Raw genomic sequence first — 21,978 nt, 5'->3', positions numbered from 1 at the left:
GCAAATATGTATATGCCTCGGTTTAATATTTCTCACGTTTCGTTGTGTGTGAATTTTCAACATCTTGCGTATGTACATTCCACACGGCACACAAGATGACTAAATATGCAAAGATACATGCCTTCGACGGCGACAAGATATACGTGTTTGCTTGGAGGACGACAAAGTGGAGATATCTTCTTCATTAAGAAATTCTGATCTTGCCTAGGAATTTGGAGGTTCTGTTTTTTAGACTCATTCAGGAAAATGGTTACCAGGTCTAATCACCAGTACTGTAGTGGGGCCCGGTTAATAATTTTATGAATGAAGCTTTAAATTCCAAACTAATGCTGCTAGACTAAATAAGTATTTGTATAATTAATAGGAATGACTGAGTGTCAACATCAGATTTACTTTCTAATTAGTGTTGTTGACTAATTCTTAAAAACATATTTTAACATGTTAGAGTGGACGATCCTAAGTTATCTCTAAAACCAACATCAAATTCTTAAATCAAATCATCAAATACAAACTAGAAATCAAATTACCAAAAAATATATCTCATAAACAAATCTCTCTGCGATGCCCAATAACAACGAAACTTTTGCCTTTGCTGACTTCCTTAGAAAACAAAATGAAGATATATAAATATATATGTATTATGAATTGAATTAAGAAGCTTCTAGGCTATTAACTGACAACCACCTAGAAACCTTCAGGAGGGACGAACAATGGAGGCTCAACTGATTGTGGATATTTCAGCATTTCATTTGGAGATAATTCCAATTATTTTAGTAAAAATTTCATTAGAAGCCAAAAATTGCATTCTTGTGGGTATTTATTAGATTTCCGTACATAAATAATAAAATAATATGTGATCTGGTCAACACTCATAAATGTTGATTCAATTTGCATCGCATGATAACTCGAGACAAATCAATTTGCATCGCATGAGTACTTTTCATGGATGACAAAACACCCTTTTCCTAGTTTCAAAACACACACAAGATCCCGATCTGTTTCATATATCAAAAAGTCAGAAACATCCCGATCCACATTAAAACCATCATCATCAAGTTTAATTTGATCGCATTAATGAGATCGGAATTCATTCATCTAAAATAAAACAAGAAACCAACTTCCCAAGAAAGAAAAAATCAACGAAAGAAATGAATTTCGGAATTTAAAAAAATAGACAGTTTGGATAATTACAATGTGGGGTGAGGTCTTCAAGATTGTTCCTCAAATGAATTTGCTCTTCAAGATTGTACATTCCACACGGCACATGGCTTAGTGGTTATTTGGATGCACTTACACGGCTTAATGGTTATAGGAAAAAACAAAGGATCAATTCTACTTTAAAGAGACACCTTATAAAAATAGGCCCGTTTATGAAACTTATTATCTGGATGAGAATCAAGAACAAGAAAATTCAAAGTTCGAAATATATATATATTTTTAAAAGGGATCTCTTCTGGTTTGAAAAACATATTGTGACTATTCTTTTCGACTATAAATGGTGGAATCGTCCGTTGCGGTATATAAAAACTCTGTGACTTGTGCATCCTGGACGCCCAGTTTGCGCGCGCGGGGAGGGGGGTGTTAACTCAGCTTTCCTTTCCTAGCACACACGGAAGTCAAATCAGATTTCCTGCTATAAATCAGATTGTATTCATGTCTATATTATTTCCTACCTTAAGTAGATATCTTGTATCAGTATAAATAGGGACTTTGTGTAATCTGTTTAATACAAGGAAATATATTTTCTACAATTATGTTTCCATTCCACTGCCATGCCTCACACCCTTGAGAATTGGCGGTGAAATGTGCTACCTTGCAGGACCTCTTTTATTTTAAAAATTTTAAAATATCATAAGTTCATAACATGGTAAGAAAGAACCATTTCAGATGAGTATAATAATCAGCTAAAATTATGAAAATGATACAACTTCATAACATGGTATGTATACCTGCTGATGCTGCAGCAACAATATCGTCGCTAGAGTTCTTCACAGAAGAGTCAACTTTGTTCTGTAGTTGGCATTTCTAGCATAGAAGTCAGAAAGTGCGATGGAAATGTAGCTTTGAGCCATCTTCCCAACTGGAGAACGCAAGTCAAGAATTACACCCACGTGTACCATTTGCTTCGGTGCTAGTGTCGTTCCATTATTTTCGTCGTCAACAGTTAAGGATTTTCCGTGGACGGCGAGATCTAAGAACAAGATGAAGATGATGAAGAAGAATTTGAGGTGACTGTTAATGTTCGCCATAGAAACTCTGCAAGGAATGTAGAAGGCAAGCAAGGCTGCTTAACTCATATGGCTCTTACCTAATTTGTTTATTTTATTTTATTTTATATAGACATGTGATTAATTAGCACTACGTACTAAATGATTGAGTAAACATTGTTGTCAAAATTACCTGTAATAGATTATTTTCTAACTTAAAAAAGAAAAAGAAAAAAGGAATAACGTAGTTGGCAACAATTCTTTTTTGTTATCCAGATTGAATGATAAATTAAGCTCCAAACAAGAAAAATCCAGTAATATGCTAATATGCAAGTGGAAGGAGCTAAAATGGAACTTGACACATTGGCCCCACGGGCAGAGTATAATTGTTGTCTTTATATGAAATATTAATGATTATTTTTGTTGATCACATTATATAGAATTTGGCTAATCACTATTCATCAATCCAATTCTTAAATTTTTGACGAGTCTGAAAAGAGGATAACTTAATTGTGCCTTCGATTTATCTTGTTCATTTCTGCAGAGTGCTTGCCATTGTTGATTTTCTATAGCCGATGCACACATTGTGTTTTTTTTTCCGGAGAACCTTACTAGAAATAAATCTTTCCTATTAAGGGGGCGATAGCATATTGCTAAATGTATACACACTACACGGATGCTAGGACTCGAACCCAGGGCCTTTACTAGGGGGAGCATTTGCTCCAAACCACTACACTAGTAGGTCATTTGCACACATTGTGGTTTGATATATATGACAGAAATTTGGGTTGATATACATTGTGGTTTGATACATTGTCCAGGTCCCTTGCACACTAGTTTATTTAAAAAATTTCACCGCTCCCTGCACAAAGAATAAAAAAGAGTTTTTGATCTAATACCAAATAATTATTGTGGGAACCGAATTAATTCATAACCCTAGGTCAAATAATTCATTCCATTTGGGATTATTTGACCTAATTGGGAATTATTCAATTTAATTGAGGATTACCCAATTAAATAGAATGTTACCTAATTAGGTTGAGGATTGATTTGATTCCTACAAATATTCTCAATTAATGGAGGAGTTACCTAATTAAATTAGGTATTGATTTGATTGCTACCCTAATTAGGAATTTGATTTAAACCAAATAAATCAAATCCCTAATTAGTCAAAGCTCGCCAAATTGGGGAGGAATAATTCCCTTCCATCTACGGAATTATTCCTCTGAAACCCTAGCTCCCGAGACCTCTATAAAAGGATGGCCACACACAAGGGTTGGGGTACGTCTAAAATGACTACCAAATCTCTGCAGAAATTATTTCTCACAAACCCCAGCCGCCACTCTCTCTCTCTCCCTTTTACACAAGGCTCCTGCCACCACTCACGGCTCCGGCCACCCGGTTTTTACCACACATACATATTCCCGTACCCTATTTTAGCTATCGTTTCTCTTCAGATCGATTGAACTGACTTAGGCATCGGAGGGCCTTTGGCCAACACCCCCCGGGTGTGGTCCTCTTATTGCTATTCGTTTTGCAGGGAGAAAGAGAGGCGGAGAAGACGAAGAAATCTTTCAACCGAATATTCCCGTGGGAGGAAATTTGCTCCCAAAATTATGATTAATATGGGTCTAGATTTGAGAGGGAAACTAGTAATTAAATAAATCATATCTACCAACAAATAATAATTAAAGAAAAAAGAAAAAGAAAATCCAAAACATGAATGGTCTAGTGTACTTTTTTTAAACGTGGATTAAGTAGCAACACTTACTCTTACACCAGATTACAATATGAGTTTAAGATTTATTTCCAACAGAAGACAAAGATACGTTACCAAATATGTTCAGCACACTACAATTTGAAGAGGTAAAGTGGACACATAAGTACAAGTACCAGAAATTAGGCACATCCATAGATGAACCGCCCAGAATCCATAGAACGCAAAAGTATTTCATCATCTTCTTCATCTAGGGCAACATTGTCTGATATTCCTTGGTCAAAAGACACTGCATGGCTCAGCAAGTTGTTCCTATCATAAGCTGAAGCATCATCTCCTCTAGCCTCTGTTACAGAAACAGAATTTTCATGAGTTGCTTGATTGGTTAGCTCTATAGCAAGCACAGAGTTATCTTTTCGGTCGAAAATGAAATGCTTTGCTATCGTTGACAAGACCGAGGCTTCTGGATGGAGGGAACTCAAAGCAGGCCAGTGGTTGTAGAGGAAATGAACCATATATATCAAGCATGAAGAAATTGAAATCACTCCAGTGATGATGAAGAGGCCTCCGAAGCTGTACACATTTAGACTGCGATTGTCTAAAGAGAATGTGGAGCTTGGGTCCTGACATTTGGTTTCGTACGGAAAATACTTATGTTGCTTTGCTTCCATTATCCCATAATTTTGAGTCACATTCAAGATTGCCCTTGAAATGTAAGCAACAAGAGGGGACCCTCGAGGGAAGGCCTGAAATAGAAAAAGAAACAAAATTAATTTCTTCATGTTTAAACAACACACACTCGGATGTGCACGACACACGCATATATATATATATATATAATGATTTATTAGCCATAAATATAAACATGTATTTATATGTATTTTTTCAAAGATCGTTGATAAACACATAATTATTACAATTTCTATCCCTAATCTATATTTGTTAGTACTTTGTTTCAATGAATTTTGAACCAATTAGAATGTTACATTGCATTTTACAAATCCATTTGCACTTCATTGAAATAAAGGCTAATTCAGTTGAATTTTCTATTAGGTAGCTATTTCTTGTGCAGCAGCCCAAGGAGAGAAAATAAATGAAGCCCAAACTCCAGTCCATTTTCGGCAGTCAGCTTGCAAGCCCCAAAACACACGTTTTTACTGCTCAGATGGGAATGCATTCTTCATGAAAGTTGTTCTAATGGGTGTCTATTATAACATATCCAAATTTGAGCCTCATTGGATATATATTGAAACCTCAGGCCTTCCTACACCAAGCCTGGTTCAGAAGAATTCGTTTTTCCAGCAACACATGTGCAGCAGCAAAAGAACTTTATTAGCCAGCAACAAAGACTAGCAGCACATGAGTTGGCAGCAAATAAAGAGCCAGACCCCCATGCTAAAAGAAGAAATATAAAATGCATGCACAATGATGTACCACCCGACAAAGAGAAGAAGGAAAGTATGGAAGTCCATAATAAAGTGTTGAAGTGCCACACCAAGGCATAAAAGAAAGGAAAAGTAGCAATGGATGGAGCAACCAAGAAGAAAAGAATTGAAAAGAATGCATGAAGTGTCACACCCATGCCAAAAGAAGAAACAATGAAGAGATGGGCTACGGTTTTGCATTGAAAGGGATAAGAATTTCAGATTTTAATATTTCCCTAGTGATTGTTGTTGTTGAGATTTAAGGCTATAAATAGGAAGCTCTACAAGCCTTCAAACCACACCCAAGCTCCATAACTCTTGAGCTTTCTCTCTTCCCTCCATCTTTCTAAGTTTTAATTTCTGTTTTTAGTTTTATTTTATTATGGGGAACTAACTCCCTAGCTAAGGCTAGGGAGAAAGCTTTTAATATGAGTGTGTAATTTTTATTAGTTTGATCCAAACTTAAGCTTTAATGTGAATTTGTAGTTTTTGTTCAAATGGAATTTGTATTTTTCTTTTTAATTAATTGATGAATGTTTGATAATCTATTTCATGGGTTCAATCATGTTTTTTCCCATTGTGTAGTAAAAACTTTCATGCTTTTAAAAGAGAAGAGAATTACTAAAGATTAATAGAATTTCGACGAAGATTATTTTTTGATAGTTTGTTGCCATTGGTACAAGTTATGCTTAGAATACTTCTAAAGGAAATTAAAAAGAGCTTTAATTATTTTGAACAACTACATTGGAAAATATTTTGTGGATCAAATTAATAAGAGTTGCATGCTTATGTTAGAAGTGGAAACCCAATGCCTTAGTGTTTTAATCAATTGAATTTTCTTGAAATCAAAATCTTGCATAAATCTACTTTGTTAATGTATAAGCATTGAGCTAATTGGTAGTTAGAATAAGTAAGCCCTGTTTTAATTGGATGTAATCAGTTTGTCCTAGAAGATGACAAGTGTAAGGCTGAGATGTTGTGTGTGAGTGTACAGCTAAGGCCTAATGGTCAAGAGCACAGTGCTTGTTGCGTGTTCAATATACTGAAATATACAAAAAGCCTCTCTCTGACTTAGAGAGCTGAGCTGAGCAATTTTTCAGATTCCTTCTCTGCCTATTCTTCTTCATTTTCTTAGTCTGATAACACTATCTATTCTAACATGGCCTCAGAGCCAGGTTCGATCAATTGATTTGGGCGTTTTCTTAGATCTGTGGAATCAAGCTAATTGGTGCTCACTCAAGTTTGTGGAGATCAATTGAAGCTCGTTTTGACATCTGAAACAAATCGGGGTTTGGTTATTTGAGATTAGCAATGTCTGGGTCAGGAGGTTCAGAGGTAAGAACTCCGATCTTCTCCGGTGAGAACTATGAGTTCTGGAGAATCAAGATGATAACCATCTTCAAGTCATATGGGCTGTGGACTCTGGTGGAGAAAGGAATTCCGATTCCAGAATCGAAGAAGAAGGCGAATGAGAAGGAAACATCTACAGAGGAAGATGATGAGAAGATTGCTGCAATCCTTATGAAGGATGCAAAAGCTCTGGGCATTATTCAGAACTCTGTTTCTGACCAGATCTTCCCTCGAATTGCTACTGCCGATTCAGCTAGGATGGCATGGAATTTGCTACATGGAGAGTATCATGGTGGTGACCATGTCCGATCAGTAAAGCTTCAAAACCTTAGACGTGAATTTGAGTATACTAGGATGCATGAAAATGAATCTTTGTCTGCATATCTTACTCGGTTGAATGAGCTAATTAATCAAATGAAAACCTATGGTGAGTCTCTGTCCAATGAAAGGCTTGTTCAAAAGGTTCTAATCAGTTTAAATAAGGTGTATGATCCTATTTGTCTGGTGATTGAGAATACAAAGAGTCTGGAAACAGTTGATTTGCAGGAGGTTATTGCTATTTTAAAGAGTCAAGAGCAACGGTTTGAGTTACATAATGTTGATACGGTTGAGAAGGCATTTGCCTCATTCTCGGTTAACTCTAAAGGTCAGAACAAGGGCGGTTCTCCATCTGGACAACCAAAGTCTCAGAAAAGCTAGAATGGGAAAGGAAATAAGTGGGAGACAAGGCAGAATCCTGCACAGAATGCACAGACTCAAACAGGAACAAAACCACAGTGTAAGACATGCTCCAAGTTTCACTTTGGTGAGTGTAGATATAAGGGGCAATCCAAATGCTATAATTGTGATAGGTTTGGACATTGGGCAAGAGAATGCACAGCAGGTAAGGGAATTCAGAAGGCAAACTGTGCCAACCAAGCTGAAGTGTCTGGAAATTTGTTTTTTGCAAATAGTGCCATTTCTGATACAAAAGTGAATGGAAACTGGTATATTGACAGTGGGTGTAGTAACCACATGACTGGAAGTGCTGACTTGCTTGTTGATATAAGGACAAATGTGTGTGGAAAGGTGCAAATGCCTACTGGAAATCTGGTGGATGTTGCAGGTATAAGCTCTTTAGAAATTGGCACTAGTGCTGGCAAGAAATACATTAGGGAGGTTATGTTTTTACCTGGATTAAAAGAAAATCTGCTGAGTGTTGGTCAAATGGATGAACATGGGTATCATTTGTTGTTTGGTGGGGGTATGTGCTGCATTTATGATAGTTCCTCCCTTGATAAGTTGGTTCTCAAGGTCAAGATGAAACCTAATAGATGCTATCCCCTATCGTTAATGAAATCTGATCAGTTTGCATTAAGGGCTAGTGTGACTGAATGTACTTGGATTTGGCACAAGAGACTCGGTCATCTCAATCTTAGGAGTCTTAGACAGCTTAGAGAGAAAGAGATGGTGCATGGTCTTCCACATCTTGAAGAGGTTAATGGTGTGTGTGAAGGATGCCAATTGGGAAAACAACATAGAGATCGGTTTCCTAAAGAGAAAGCCTGGAGAGCAAGCCATCCATTGGAGCTAATACACACTGATTTGTGTGGCCCTATGCAAAATGAATCGGTTGCAGGTAATAAGTACTTTATGCTGCTAATTGATGATCATACAAGAATGACATGGGTTTATTTTCTAAGACAGAAATCTGAGGCTCTATCCTGTTTTAGAAAATTCCAAGCGATGGTAGAATTACAATGTGATTTCAAAGTGAAATGTCTAAGGAGTGATAGAGGTGGGGAATTTCTCTCAACCGATTTCAACAAGTTCTTGGAGTCTAAAGGCATACAAAGACAACTATCTATTTCCTATACTCCACAGCAAAATGGAGTAGTAGAGAGGAAAAACAGAACCGTGATAGAAATGGCTAAAACTATGCTTCATGACAAGGGCATGCCATATTTTCTATGGGCAGAGGCGGTACAAACAGCTGTGTATATTCTAAATCGATCACCTACCAAAGCTCTTGACAATCTAACCCCATTTGAGGCCTATAGTGGCAGAAAACCTGGTCTTGGTCACTTAAAGGTGTTCGGGTCAGTTTGTTATGTGCATATACCAGCTGCAATGCGACAGAAGTTGGATGCAAAGAGTGTCATTGGAGTGTTTGTTGGTTATGCAACATGTGAGAAAGGATATAGGGTGTTTGATCCAAGCACCAAGAAGCTGGTTTTGTCAAGGGATGTGGTTTTTGATGAAAACAAAGCCTGGAATTGGAAGGAAGCTTCAGGACATTCTGTTGCTGTGACTTGTGTTCCAAATCAATCGGAAAATGGTAGTGAAGTGTCCTCCCAGGAGAAGATTGCAGCAGAACCAAGTCCAGCCAGCCCCTGCACTTCATCTCAAGCTGAAGAACAAGAAAATATCACTCATGAGTCTGCAAAAATCTCTCAGCCTTATGATCATACTCCAGTCAAATGGAGAAATATCAGTGACATACTAGCACAATGCAATCTCTGCATTGTGGAACCCGAGAGATATGAAGAAGTTGCCCAAGACCGGGCATGGATAAAAGCTATGGAAGATGAGCTATCCATGATTGAGAAAAATGGGACTTGGGAACTTGTGAATCGGCCAAGCGATAAGCAAGTCATTGGAGTGAAATGGGTGTTCAAAACCAAACTGAATCTGGATGGTTCAGTGCAAAAGAATAAAGCATGATTGGTTGCTAAGGGATATGTGCGGAAACCAGGAATCGATTATAATGAGACTTTTGCTCCGGTTGCTAGATTGGACACAATCCGAACCTTAATAGCTCTTGCTGCACAAAAGGGTTGGAAGCTATTCCAACTAGATGTCAAGTCAGCATTCTTAAATGGAAGGCTGCAAGAAGAAGTGTATGTTGAGCAACCTGAGGGATTTGTGGTTCAAGGCAAAGAAGACAGAGTCTATAGGCTACACAAGGCTCTCTATGGGTTAAAACAGGCACCTAGGGCCTGGTATGGAGAAATAGACAGCTACTTTGCAGAATGTGGGTTTGAGAAAAGCTTGAGTGAAGCTACTCTCTATACCAAGAAAAGGGGAGAAAATAATATACTAATCGTATCCATCTATGTGGATGATATAGTATACACAGGAGACAATCAAGAGATGTTAGATGAATTCAAGAAAGATATGAAAGAGAAGTATGAGATGACAGACTTGGGCCTACTTCACCACTTTCTTGGAATGGGAGTGATCCAAACCGAAACTAGCATCTTTATTCATCAAAGGAAGTATGCCTCTTCTTTGTTGGATAAGTTTGGATTGAAAGAATGCAAATCGGTTTCCATTCCACTTGTGGCTACTGAGAAGCTAAGCAAGGAGGATGGGAGTGGAGCAGCTAGTGAAGATCAATATAGAAAAATTGTGGGCAGCTTGCTATATCTAACTGCTACTAGACCAGATGTGATGTATGCTGCCAGCCTGCTAGCTAGATATATGCACAATCCCACAAACAAGCACTATGGAACAGCTATACATTAAAGGGACATTAGACTATGGTTTGATGTATGAGAAGGGCAAGAGGGCAGTTTTAATTGGGTATTGTGACAGTGATTGGGGAGGTTCACTTGAAGATAGCAAAAGCACATCCGGCTATGCTTTTTCTTTTGGAAGTGGAGTTTTCTCATGGGCTTCTGTTAAGCAGAATTGTGTTGCACTCTCAACTGCTGAAGCTGAATATGTAAGTGCATCTGAAGCCACAACTCAAGCTATATGGCTCAGATTTGTTTTGGAAGATTTTGGTGAGCTGCAAACAGAAGCAACTACCCTAAACTGTGATAACACTTCTGCTATTTCAATCACAAAGAATCCGGTGTTTCATCAAAGGACAAAACACATTGACAGGAGATACCACTTCATCAAGGATGCTCTGCAGCAGGGTGTTATTGATCTGGTATATTGTCCAACCAAAGATCAAGTGGTAGACATATTTACCAAAGCTGTGCCCAAGGACAGATTCAACTATCTCAGAGATAAGCTTGGAGTTATATCAGCTCAAAGCTTAAAGGGGAGTGTTAATGTATAAGCATTGAGCTAATTGGTAGTTAGAATAAGTAAGCCCTGTTTTAATTGGATGTAATCAGTTTGTCCTAGAAGATGACAAGTGTAAGGCTGAGATGTTGTGTGTGAGTGTACAGCTAAGGCCTAATGGTCAAGAGCACAGTGCTTGTTGCGTGTTCAATATACTGAAATATACAAAAAGCCTCTCTCTGACTTAGAGAGCTGAGCTGAGCAATTTTTCAGATTCCTTCTCTGCCTATTCTTCTTCATTTTCTTAGTCTGATAACACTATCTATTCTAACATACTTTTCAATCATAATTGTTCTTTTTCAGCTCTGTTATCTTTACACCGCTCTCTGTGGATACGACACTCGGACTTCCGAGCTACACTGCTATACGACACCTCCCTTGGGTTTTGCAAAGTGGTGCAAACAATCATCTCTACAAAAAAAATCATTCAAATCTGAAATCATTTAACCACTCAATATATTAACATGCTATTCATTGTGACCGACAAAATTCATTCATGAGGAGAGACTCACAATGCCAAATCCATCAGTTCTATAGGTTGGTCCAACCACAATGTATCTTGAGCAGTGCTTGGCGAGGAAGAGCTTTGCGTAGGGACTTTCATCAAAGATAGCATCAACCCCTCTATTTTTGCTTCCATTGGACAGTGCTTGATGAAATTCCTTCGGGGAAGAATAAGCCTTCAGCTTTTTCTCCTCAAATTTTAACTGGCTTATTAAAAGATCTTTTACAAAGGAATTCTTGTGGTATCCAACATAAGCACCAGTTTGTCTGAGCGCATTCACATCAACAACTGCTGGCTGCAACTTATCTACAGTCAACAATGAGGCTAAGCTAGCAGTGTAACTCTGTGTCAAGATGAGTACCACAAAAATCCATATGATCAGCACAAATCTGGTCCAGTTGTTCACCACCTTCTCCTCTAGATACACAAATATATCATGCAAGTTAATGCAAATTGTTAGAAATCAATAAAAGAAAAATCTAAGTGAGGAAGAAACTGCAAAACCGTATTCTCACTTATTGAAAGAGAAAGGAGTATATTATAAAAAGATACATATAGCAGAGATTACATAATGTACAATGCTTTAAATAGAGAAACTTTAAGCCCGAGTTAGCTCAAGTAGAGGGAGGGAGGGTGGGGTAATGGGTTAGGACTAGGATACGTGCTTGGTTGGATTCCCTACAATGTAACAAAAAAAGAAAAAAGAAAAAGAGAAAGAGAGAAATCATGAAACTAACTAATGATGGTAAAATCCCTAAAAATATTAATAAAAATTAATCTCACTTTTCTCACAGAAGTAATACAATGTGAACCAAATTAAACAAAGATTCAACATAGTTAGCTTTACATAATGTGAGGTTTAGAGAACTCCAACATCTTGCTAATGGAAAATTACTGCAATAAGAAATGTGAACAGTAATATGATAAATGTTTGTGGTATACTCTACCACATGCATGTACAATGCGCAGGTAATTAAGACTTACTATGCGCAAATACAAGAGTGGAAAAAGAGAACCAAAGAGTTGTGGCAAGTAGTTGCTTTCGTGAACCATCTCCAAATTCTGTGTTTTTGCGATGTTCAAGAATCCATATACTACAATGCCTGTAAAGATGAAGGAGCCGGTAGATGTCAACCAAAAGATCCCAACTCAGAGGCTTTAGGAAAATCCAAATATTCTTTCTTTCGTTATGTTTAACTTTCACCACCATCCAAACGCCTGATTCAAAATAAGGTAATGTAAAATTAACGTAGGACGTCCTATTCCCAATAATTGTTGTATCTCCCATTACAGCATCAAATTTCTGCACTTTCATCCAAAAACATGTGCGTAGAAAGTGAGATCATAAGTATCATCTAATAATATATATATATATATATAAATGAAAAAAAAATCATGTGCGTCGCAAACTAACCACTCCGTTGGTGGTGTCTAAACCCTAAACCCCCTCCCCTATGGTTGGGGAGGGCTCTCTATCTCTTTCTAACTCCATACATTGTTCCCTCCTTGGACCATAACTTGTTGTCTGTTGCACAATTTACTACTACTTTGGGGTGTACTGTAACATTTTGGCCGAATCATTGTGTCTTTCAGGACATCCTCACGGGAAAGACGATTGGTTGTGGTACTAGGCGGGACAAACTCTACTACTTGGACTGGGCACTGGATAGTGAGACAAGGGTTGGTCAAGCTTTCACAACATGTGGAACTCGTTATGAGGGGGAAGAGAGACAAAGTTTGGCTATGGCATAAACGTTTTGGGCATGCCTCGTTCGGTTATCAGAAGAAGTTGTTTTCATCATTATTTTTCAGTTTTGATGTTTCTAGCTTCCAGTGTGATACGTGTGAATTGGCTAAGAGTCATCGTGTCCCTTTCCCATTAAGTTCAAATAAGAGTTTGGTTCCATTTTTTCTTGTTCATTATGATGTTTGAGGACCTGCTAAAATTGCCACTTGGTAGGAACTCGATGGTTTGTCATGTTTATAGATGATTGCACACGCTTGACTTGGGTTTCCCTTCTCAAAACTAAAGGGGAAGTCAATTTAAAGTTTCAATAGTTCCATAAAATGGTGGAAACATAGTTTCAGGCCCGAATCCAAGTTCTCCATTTTGACAATGGTGGAGAATTTCTCAACTAGGATCTTAACAAGTTCTTACAGGGTTATGACATCATACATCAATGCTCATGTCCATATACTCCCTAACAAAATGGGGTTGTTGAGCGAGAAAACCGACATTTATTGGAAATTGTTCATGCATCTTTATTTGGTGCCAACATGCCTCAATCCTTTTGGGGCGAGGCCGTCCTCTTTGCAGCTTACCTTATAAATAAGATTCCCTCAAGTATCTTCAATTTCCAAACTCCTCTTCAAACACTTCATCACCATCTCCAAATACCTCCCACCCCAAACCATGAACCACGGATTTTCGGCTGTGTTGTATTCATACACTTACATGAACACCAACGAAGCAAAAAATAGATTCCCAAGCAGAAAAGTGTGTTTTCATTGGCCTCTTCATCAGAAAGGCTACCTATGTTATCACCATCCAAGTTAGAAGGTATATACCTCCATGGATGTCGTTTCCGAGAACAAAACATATATTTTTCAGCAGCACATGAGGAGAATCGCGAGTCAACCAATCCACAAATTCTTGAAATTTTTCCTCAAGACACATCTCTGCTTCAAAGCGACTGGTCGCATAGCTCACTCGAACGGTCGCTCCCCTTTAGTCCTCTACAGACAGAGAATCTGCTTTAAAGCGACTGGTGGCCAGTGGAAAGCGACCGGTCGTCTCCACGCTGCCAAAATCAAGAAGAGGAAATTGAATTGTTTTATGAGATTTTGCCCGCTTCGGAGATGCCTTCAACTCCAGTACCACACCAATCACCTGCTGAGGAAGTCATTCAGGTAACACCTTCCCTTGAAACTGATAACACTAATGAAATATACCATGATGATTTGATTTTAGAAGGCATAAAACCTACATATAAGCTTCCAAAAAGGAAGAATCATGGCAAACCTCAAGTACAGTACAAAACATATCTTAAAGCCAAAGGGAAATACCCCATCAATAACTATATATCTCTCAATAAATTATCAGAGTCGCGTGTGCATTTTGTGAAGCAGTTGGCTAACATATCTGTCTCCAATAGTGTGACTAAAGCACTAGGAGACCCAAAATAGAAAGAAGCCATGAATGAAGAAATGCGAGCTCTCCAAAAGAATGTCACATGGGAGCTCGTGCCGTTCCCCATCTCTATCTTTTAACTGAAATGCACCTCGGCCAAGAATTCGTTCGATGATGAATGGTCCCTCCCAGTTGGGCGAAAATTTGCCGAACCGAGGGTCCTTTGTCCCAACAGGAAGTACGGCTCGCCATACTAGGTCACCTTTGGCGAAAGCCTTTTGCTTTACCCTTTTGTTGTAAGCCCTCGCCGCGATTTGCTTTTGCGCCTGCATCAGGTTATAGGCATCGAGTCTAGATTGCTCCAAATCTTCCAACTCCTGAGCCATGGCTTGTGCATAACGCTCTTCCTCATGCCCAGGCTGCTCGGCAACACGAAGAGACCGAACCTTTAACTCCATCGGGATGATGGCGTCGTGACCGTAGGTTAAGGCGTAAGGAGATGTGCCCGTCGCCGACCGCTTTGAGGTTCGGTAAGCCCAAAGAGCCTCGGGGAGTAAGTCGTGCCATGCCCTAGGTTTTTCCTCGATCATCCCGAGGATTCCTTCATACTCTTCATCGGAAATTCCTATTGTGGGGTCGTCCTCGGCCTCGTGTCCGCCGGACATCTTCGAGCCGGATCCCTTGAGGTGGTGCCTCCTGTTGGGCTGCATACAGCCGCGTGGCCTGTAGCACCTCGTTCTGAGGCCTTGCCTGTTGGGCCATTTGAACAAAAGGCTCGGCCGGGATGACCGAGCTGGTTGATGCTAGATGAGCACCGTGGGCTTGACTAGGGTGCATATGCGTTGTTGTTGGAAAGGCCGACCCATAGTGAAGGTGAGAGCCCAACGGACACGACTACGCCTGCAAAGGTGGTGAGACGGTCAAGTTGCCATGACCGTACTGTTGTGACGATACGGCGGACGCGTTGCTTGGGCCAGGATGGGTGTGGACGGCAGCAGTATGAACTGAGCCGAGCGGGTGGATCGCGGGATGTGTGAAACTGCCGTGCCCTAGTGATACGGCCAAAGCATGGAGCGGTCCGCGCGCTGTCTCCGCCGAGTAGGTTGGTCCAGAATTCGTCCAAACGGGCTGGGATTGCCCCCAGCTGTTTGTTGGTGGCAGAGAATGCTGGCCGTAGCCGGATGCTTGGGTATGGGCCGAGACGCCGAGGCTGCTGCTTTCGCCGTAAGGCTCGATTCTGTCGCGCTCTTGGCTCCTTGGTCCGGCTCTGGGAGGTGTGGCGGGCGAGGCCACCGGCATCCTCTCTTGAAAGAGCGTTCGCAGTTCTGAGGAGAACCTGTCCATCGCGGCCATGAAGGATGTTTCTATCCTGTAGGCCTGCTTGGACATCAGTTCCTCCACCACTGCCTGTTCCTGCATGGATTCGGCCGTGCGATCCGTCGTTACTGGAGCGCCGGCCGAGATCCCGACCGTATGTTCGGTCTCGATACTTGTGATTGGTGAGGTGGACTTAGGAGTCTCAGAAGTCATTTCGACTGCTTTGTTTTTGAGCTTTGCCTGTGCCCTAGTTTCCACCATAAGTTTTTGACAGAAGTCCCACCGGGCGTGCCAAAAGTGTCTGCCGCGCAAATCTCACGGCCTGGAGTTCCGGGCCTAGGGGAGGTGCGTTAACACGGGGTTTCCTGCTTTTGGGTGCGGTGCGGTTGTGCGCGGGCGTGCCAGTACGGTTTACCGTGCGTTGATGTTTCGATGAGTGTTGGATGGATGAATGAATGGTGCGCCTGTTTGATCTGTCTTCCTAGTCAAACGATTGTAGCCGAGAGAGGAACTGGTCTCGGCTGTTAGGTTCACGGCCTGAACTACAAGGCCGTTGAGTGATGGTGTTGGTGATGGATTTTGGGCGGTGCTCCGGCGCGCTGCTCAGGGAGCGACGGTCGTGTGATATATGGGGTGAATGAACGAACAACAAGGATGGTGCTCCGGCGCCTTGAAAATCAAGGGTCGTATGATATATTGATGAATGGATTCTGCTTACAACCTAACACTACTCCTAGGAAAGCAAGTAAAGATATTTAAAGTGCATTACAGGAAAAAAATAAGTTGCTCCGTGGGAGGCTTGTTTTGGTGTTTGAACCCTTTGAATGTAGCTCGAGTCTTGTATTTATAGGAAGAGTCCCTGGATGAGTAATCGAGGCTGAACTTACGCATAGTGGAGTCTGATTAGCGCAAGTGGGCAGTCCAATCGACATTTGGGATCGAGAAGTATGGTGGTGTGACCCCAGAAATCCCGGTGAATCTCGGCCGCCGCGCTCGATCGTGGGTTCTGAACCGCTGGCCGTGGAGACGCATTTATTGCCTGGATAGCTGGTGAACCAACATCTCAAGCTGTCAGAATCCTTGTGAGAATGTCCACGTCTAATCACTCTGATTTTCATCACCAAATCCTGACTTCAGTCACTTCCCACCTTTCCTCATGCATTAAATGCTACTTTGTGGCCAATGGGTTCGCTGCATTAAACAGGCACTACTTCATTAAATGAAGCCTGGGACCTTGTTGTCACGTGATGATTTGCCTTTAATGCCTTGGCCGCAATTTTGTTCGGCCTCGGCCTCGGCCTACGTTTGAGGCCGAGATGATCATGCCTTAGCATTTCCTCTTTTATTCTTTAAGGAAGGCGAATATGCCCTGGCAAGACGCTGCGTTTCAGCCTCTGCGAACAAGTGCCAGGGCCGAAAGAAAGGGCTCCTTCGGCCAGCTCATGGCCGTGATTTATCAGGCACAAACACTACCCAATTAAAGGTGTACAGCGACACCCCGTTAAGGTATGCCCCAGGTCCCGACATTTCCAAGTATCTCACAATTCCATATCCACGATCCAAATCAAGGGAGGTACACAGGGTAGTGCTTATAGCACTCCAAACTGACTTTCTAATTTCAAGTCTTTCCACGTTCTCACAACAACTTCCCAAGTACCCCACCATACTCAACATATATAGTACTTTCCCAAATAGTATACATATAAATTCAAGATATTTGAATATGTCCAAAACCCAAATAAATATATGTATATATATATTTCAACTATAAAGTATAGAATGAATTTCAATAACACCTTAAATCCTTATGCATAAAAATCCCATCATAAAATCATGCTGTTTACTGGAAAACAAAGTCCACTCACAAGTAGTCCCACGCAACTTGACCCTGAGAGAGTCCCGCTTGCTGTGTATGCGGAGTCGGCTTACCTATTTCAGAATACGAGCAAGATATTAAAATCAAACTCTTCGAACGAGGACTTGAAAATAAAATCCTAATTTCTCGGGTTTCAAGTAAGCACGAGGAACGAAACGTTCCTAAGGTCCAACTAAGGGTTTCAAGTGCTGGAATAATCTCGGAAGACGCTCGGTCAACCGAGCGGTCAAATAGCTCACGGTCGGACGATTATCGTAAAACATCAACTTTAAGTTATTGAATCGGAACATCCGGGGCTCCGATTCACGATCCGCGAAATCCTGCACGATCCTAGAAATACCAAGAACAACATACGTGAATTTGGGTTCGATCCAACGGTCCAAACCTATCAAACCCAGAATTCCCACAATAGGTAAACTTCGTTCGAGGTTCAAACGATATCCAAATTGAGATCCATAAACTCCTACGTGTTCGTGACAACCAAAGGATCGCATTGGGACATAATGCCCCTCTGGTGTCCAAAGCGATATCACTTCGCCGGAAAAACTCAAAATCACGGCTCAAGACTCCTACCCTAGGTAATACACCTAATTTGGAGTCGTTTTTGTTCTTGGACATACCCCAAAATGTCGACGGAAGTGGCCGGAATTTCAATTTGAAAACCGGCCAAACTTGGGGTTCGAAATCGAGTTGTTAAATCTAGAAATCGTTCAAATCCTACCCAACAGGCAGCTAGAGCACAAAGTGTAGATGAAAAACCATACCTCACTAGTCGGAAATGGTGGCCGGACGGCGGAGCGGTGGGGGTTCGATTTTGGCCGGACCCGTGACTAGTGGCTGCCGGAGATGGCGGTTGCGAGGGTGAGTGGCGGCTGGAAGGAAAAATCGCGAAGGGGGAGGGGCTGTCGAGAGAGAGAGAGAGAGAGAGAGAGAGAGAGAGAGAGAGAGAGAGAGAGAGAGAGAGAGAGAAATTCTGAGATTTCTGTTTTTATAAAAAATAAACTTCAAAAATATTACGATTGTGCCACTGGAGGTTTTTATCTCCTATCTTCCTCGTTACAAGTCCGATTCAAACTTACCGTACGTCTACGAACTCATCTCGGTACGACCTTCCTAAAAATACCACTTGTTGTTCCAAAATCTTCCCATATAAAAATGACCATTTTGCCCCTACCCTTGAGGGTAAAATTGGAAATTCATATTTTATTAAATTAAAATAAATTAATTAGTGAATAGTCTTATTTTTGGGTCGGGATGTTACACGGGGTGTTGTTAGCAAGAAGCATAAGAAGATTTGGTTATGGCATCGGCGGTTGGGTCATGTTTCCTTTGGTTCTTTGCAATCTTTGATTCCATCTCTATTTAGTGAAGTAAATATTTCTGATTTTCACTGTGAGACTTGTATTCTTGCAAAAAGTCACTGAACTTTTTATCCACCTAGTTTGAATAAAAGCACATCTCCTTTTGATATAATCCATTCAGATGTTTGGGATCCATCTCCAATTACTACTGTCTTTGGTGTTCGGTGGTTTGTGATCTTCATTGATGATTGTACTCGGTTAACTTGGCTTTATATTATGAAGCATAAAAATGAAGTTGGTTCTTTGTTCAAGAATTTTTACGAGATGATTCAAACTCAATATTCTTGTTCGATTAAAGTGTTCATTCATATAATGGAGGGGAATTTGTTAACCACACACTCGTAGAGTTCTTCACTGAAAAAGGCATTCTCCATGAAACTACGTGTCCGCAGACTCTGGAACAGAATGGTGTGGCTGAAAGCAAAAATTGCCATATTCTTAAGACTACCTGAGCTCTCCTTATTGGGGGCGTGTTCCCCAAACCCTTTGGATCGCAACTATTCAGTATGCTATCTACCTTCTTAATCGTATGCCTTCACATGTTTTGGGTTTTAAAACATCACTTTAGACATTGGCTGCTCATGTTCCTGTTTGTTCCCATCTTAATCTTACTCTGCATATTTTTGGTTGTCTGGTGTATGTCCATCTCAATAAATCTCACCGAACCAAGTGGGATCCATGTGCCTTCCCCTGTGTCTTTATGGGTTTTGCACCTCAACAAAAGGGTTAGCGATGTTACCAACCCTCTAGTTGCCACTTTTATGTTACCATGGATGTTACGTTTGTGGAGAACGAGATGTTTTTTCTGTCAGACATGCCCAATCAGGTCTTTCAGGGAGAGAACACAGTAAAAGAAGCACATAATTGGTTTGAGATAGAAATACAAGGGGAAAAAGCACAAAATAGTGCACTGGAACCCAAGCCTCTTAGCGCAGCCAAGCCGAGCCAAGCAACTACTGGAAGCAAGCTGCCGACTAGTTGAGCCGAGCTGAGCCAAACAGCCTAGTCGAACTGGACAGCAGCAACCCCCCTCTCTCGAACATACCTGCTCATGCTCCACTGAACATTCCTGACATAAGTCCTTCAGATCCCATTGCTTCTCAAAATATTGTTGAAATTATGAAAAAATTACTTGCACAAGCAAACAAGGGAATACCACCAGACAGATTCTCACCAGAAGGCATGGTGAAATATACCATCGTCTGATTATGTCTCCACCCACAAATTGTGTCCTTAAGCTAAAGAATTTGCCAATCATATGGAAGGAATTAAAATTCCTAATAGATTGGAAGACGCTTTGCAAGACCCAAAATGGGTGGAAGCAATGAATATGGAGATGGAGGCCTTATAGAAGAATGGAATATGGGAGATAGTTCTGCAACTTGAAGGAAATAAACCTATTGGATGTCAATGGGAGTACACAGTTAAGCACAAAGCTAATGGCACAATAGATAGACATAAAGCAAGACTTGTGGCCAAAGGATATGCATAAACGTATGGAGTTGATTATCAGGATACATTTGCACCGGTGGCAAAAATGAATACAGTGCGAGTTCTATTGTCCTTAGCAGCTAATTTAGATTGGCCTCTCAAGCAATTCGATGTGAAGAATGCCTTTCTACATGGAGATCTAGAAGAAGAAGTTTTCATGGACATACCACATGGTTATGGGTTGTCTAATAACAGTGGGAAGGTGTGCAGGCTTCGAAAGACCCTTTATGGATTGAAGCAGTCTCTGCAAGCATGGTTTGGGTGGTTCACTGAAGCAATAAAAAAGTATGGATATCATCAAGGTAAATCGGATCATACCCAAAGGGATGGTAAGATTAAGTTGTTGATAATCTATGTTGATGATATGGTAGTTACTGGTGATGATGTTGTTGAAATGGGTAAATTGCAGACGTACTTAGCCTCAGAGTTTGAGATGAAGGACTTGGGGGCTTTGAAGTATTTTTTGTGAATCGAAGTAACTCGCTCTGCTGCTAGTATTTGTCTCTCTTAAAGGAAGTATGTTCTAGACCTATTGACAGAAACTGGTAAGTTAGTGTGTGCACCAGCCGAAACCCCTATTGTGCAGAATAATCACCTAGCAATCTATCTTGATCAAGTGCCAACCAACAAGGAGAGATATCAGAGGTTAATGGAAAGACTAACTTATCTTTCACACACTAGACCAGATATCGCATATGCAGTTAGTGTTGTTAGCCAGTTCATGCATTCTCCTAATGAGGATCACTTAGCGGCAGTTATTAGGATTTTGAGTTATTTGAAGAAAGCTCCAGGCCGAGGCTTAATATTTAGAAAACTGGGACATTTGGATGTCAAGGGTTATACAGATGCAGATTGGATAGACAATATAACAGATAGACGTTCTACATCAGGTTACTTCACTTTCATTTAGGGGTAATTTTATTACATGACAAAGTAAGAAGCAGAATGTAGTGGCTCAATCTTTAGCTGAGGCAGAATACAGGGGCATAGCACAAGGAGTTTGTGAGCTTCTTTGGCTAAGAATACTCCTGTCCGAAATTGGGTTTCTACTAAATAAACTCATGGAGCTTTACTGTGATAACCAAGCTGCGAGAGAGATAGCAAATAATCCAATTCAACATGACAGAACTAAGCATGTTGAAGTGGATAGGCATTATATCAAGGAGAAGCTAGTAGATAAGCTAATCGATATACCATTTGTAAAGTCAAAAGAACAGTTGGCAGATGTCTTAACACATGCGGTGTCAGCAAAGGTTTTTCATGACTCACTTGACAAGTTAAGCATAGGAGATATCTTTTTTTGGAAACAGCATAGGAGATGTCTACTCACCAACTTGAGGGGGAGTGTTGGCGTGAGCCATAATTCAGGGATCCCAGGATCCTTGATTTCCTGGAGTAATTCACGTTACCTAATTAGAATAATTACCTAATTAGGATTCCTTGTAATTAGCTAATTACTTTTCCTTGTAGGAAAAGTCAACTTGCACTTGTATATATAACCTCCTCTTGGAGAAATATAATATCAATCACAATTATTTAATCAT

The 21,978-nt window shown here is 40.5% G+C and overlaps 1 pseudogene; it reads right to left on the bottom strand.

Moving 5' to 3' along the window:
- Positions 1–11,248: 11,248 nt before the first annotated feature.
- On the bottom strand, positions 11,249–20,142 carry LOC148297215 (glutamate receptor 2.8 pseudogene; annotated as a pseudogene).
- Between the last annotated feature and the right edge of the window lie 1,836 nt (positions 20,143–21,978).

This window comes from Prunus avium, chromosome 1, assembly GCF_965620075.1.
Source record: "Prunus avium chromosome 1, drPruAviu1.hap1.1, whole genome shotgun sequence".
NCBI classification, from domain to species: Eukaryota; Viridiplantae; Streptophyta; class Magnoliopsida; order Rosales; family Rosaceae; genus Prunus; species Prunus avium.
This window is presented reverse-complemented; position numbering and strand designations above follow the sequence as displayed.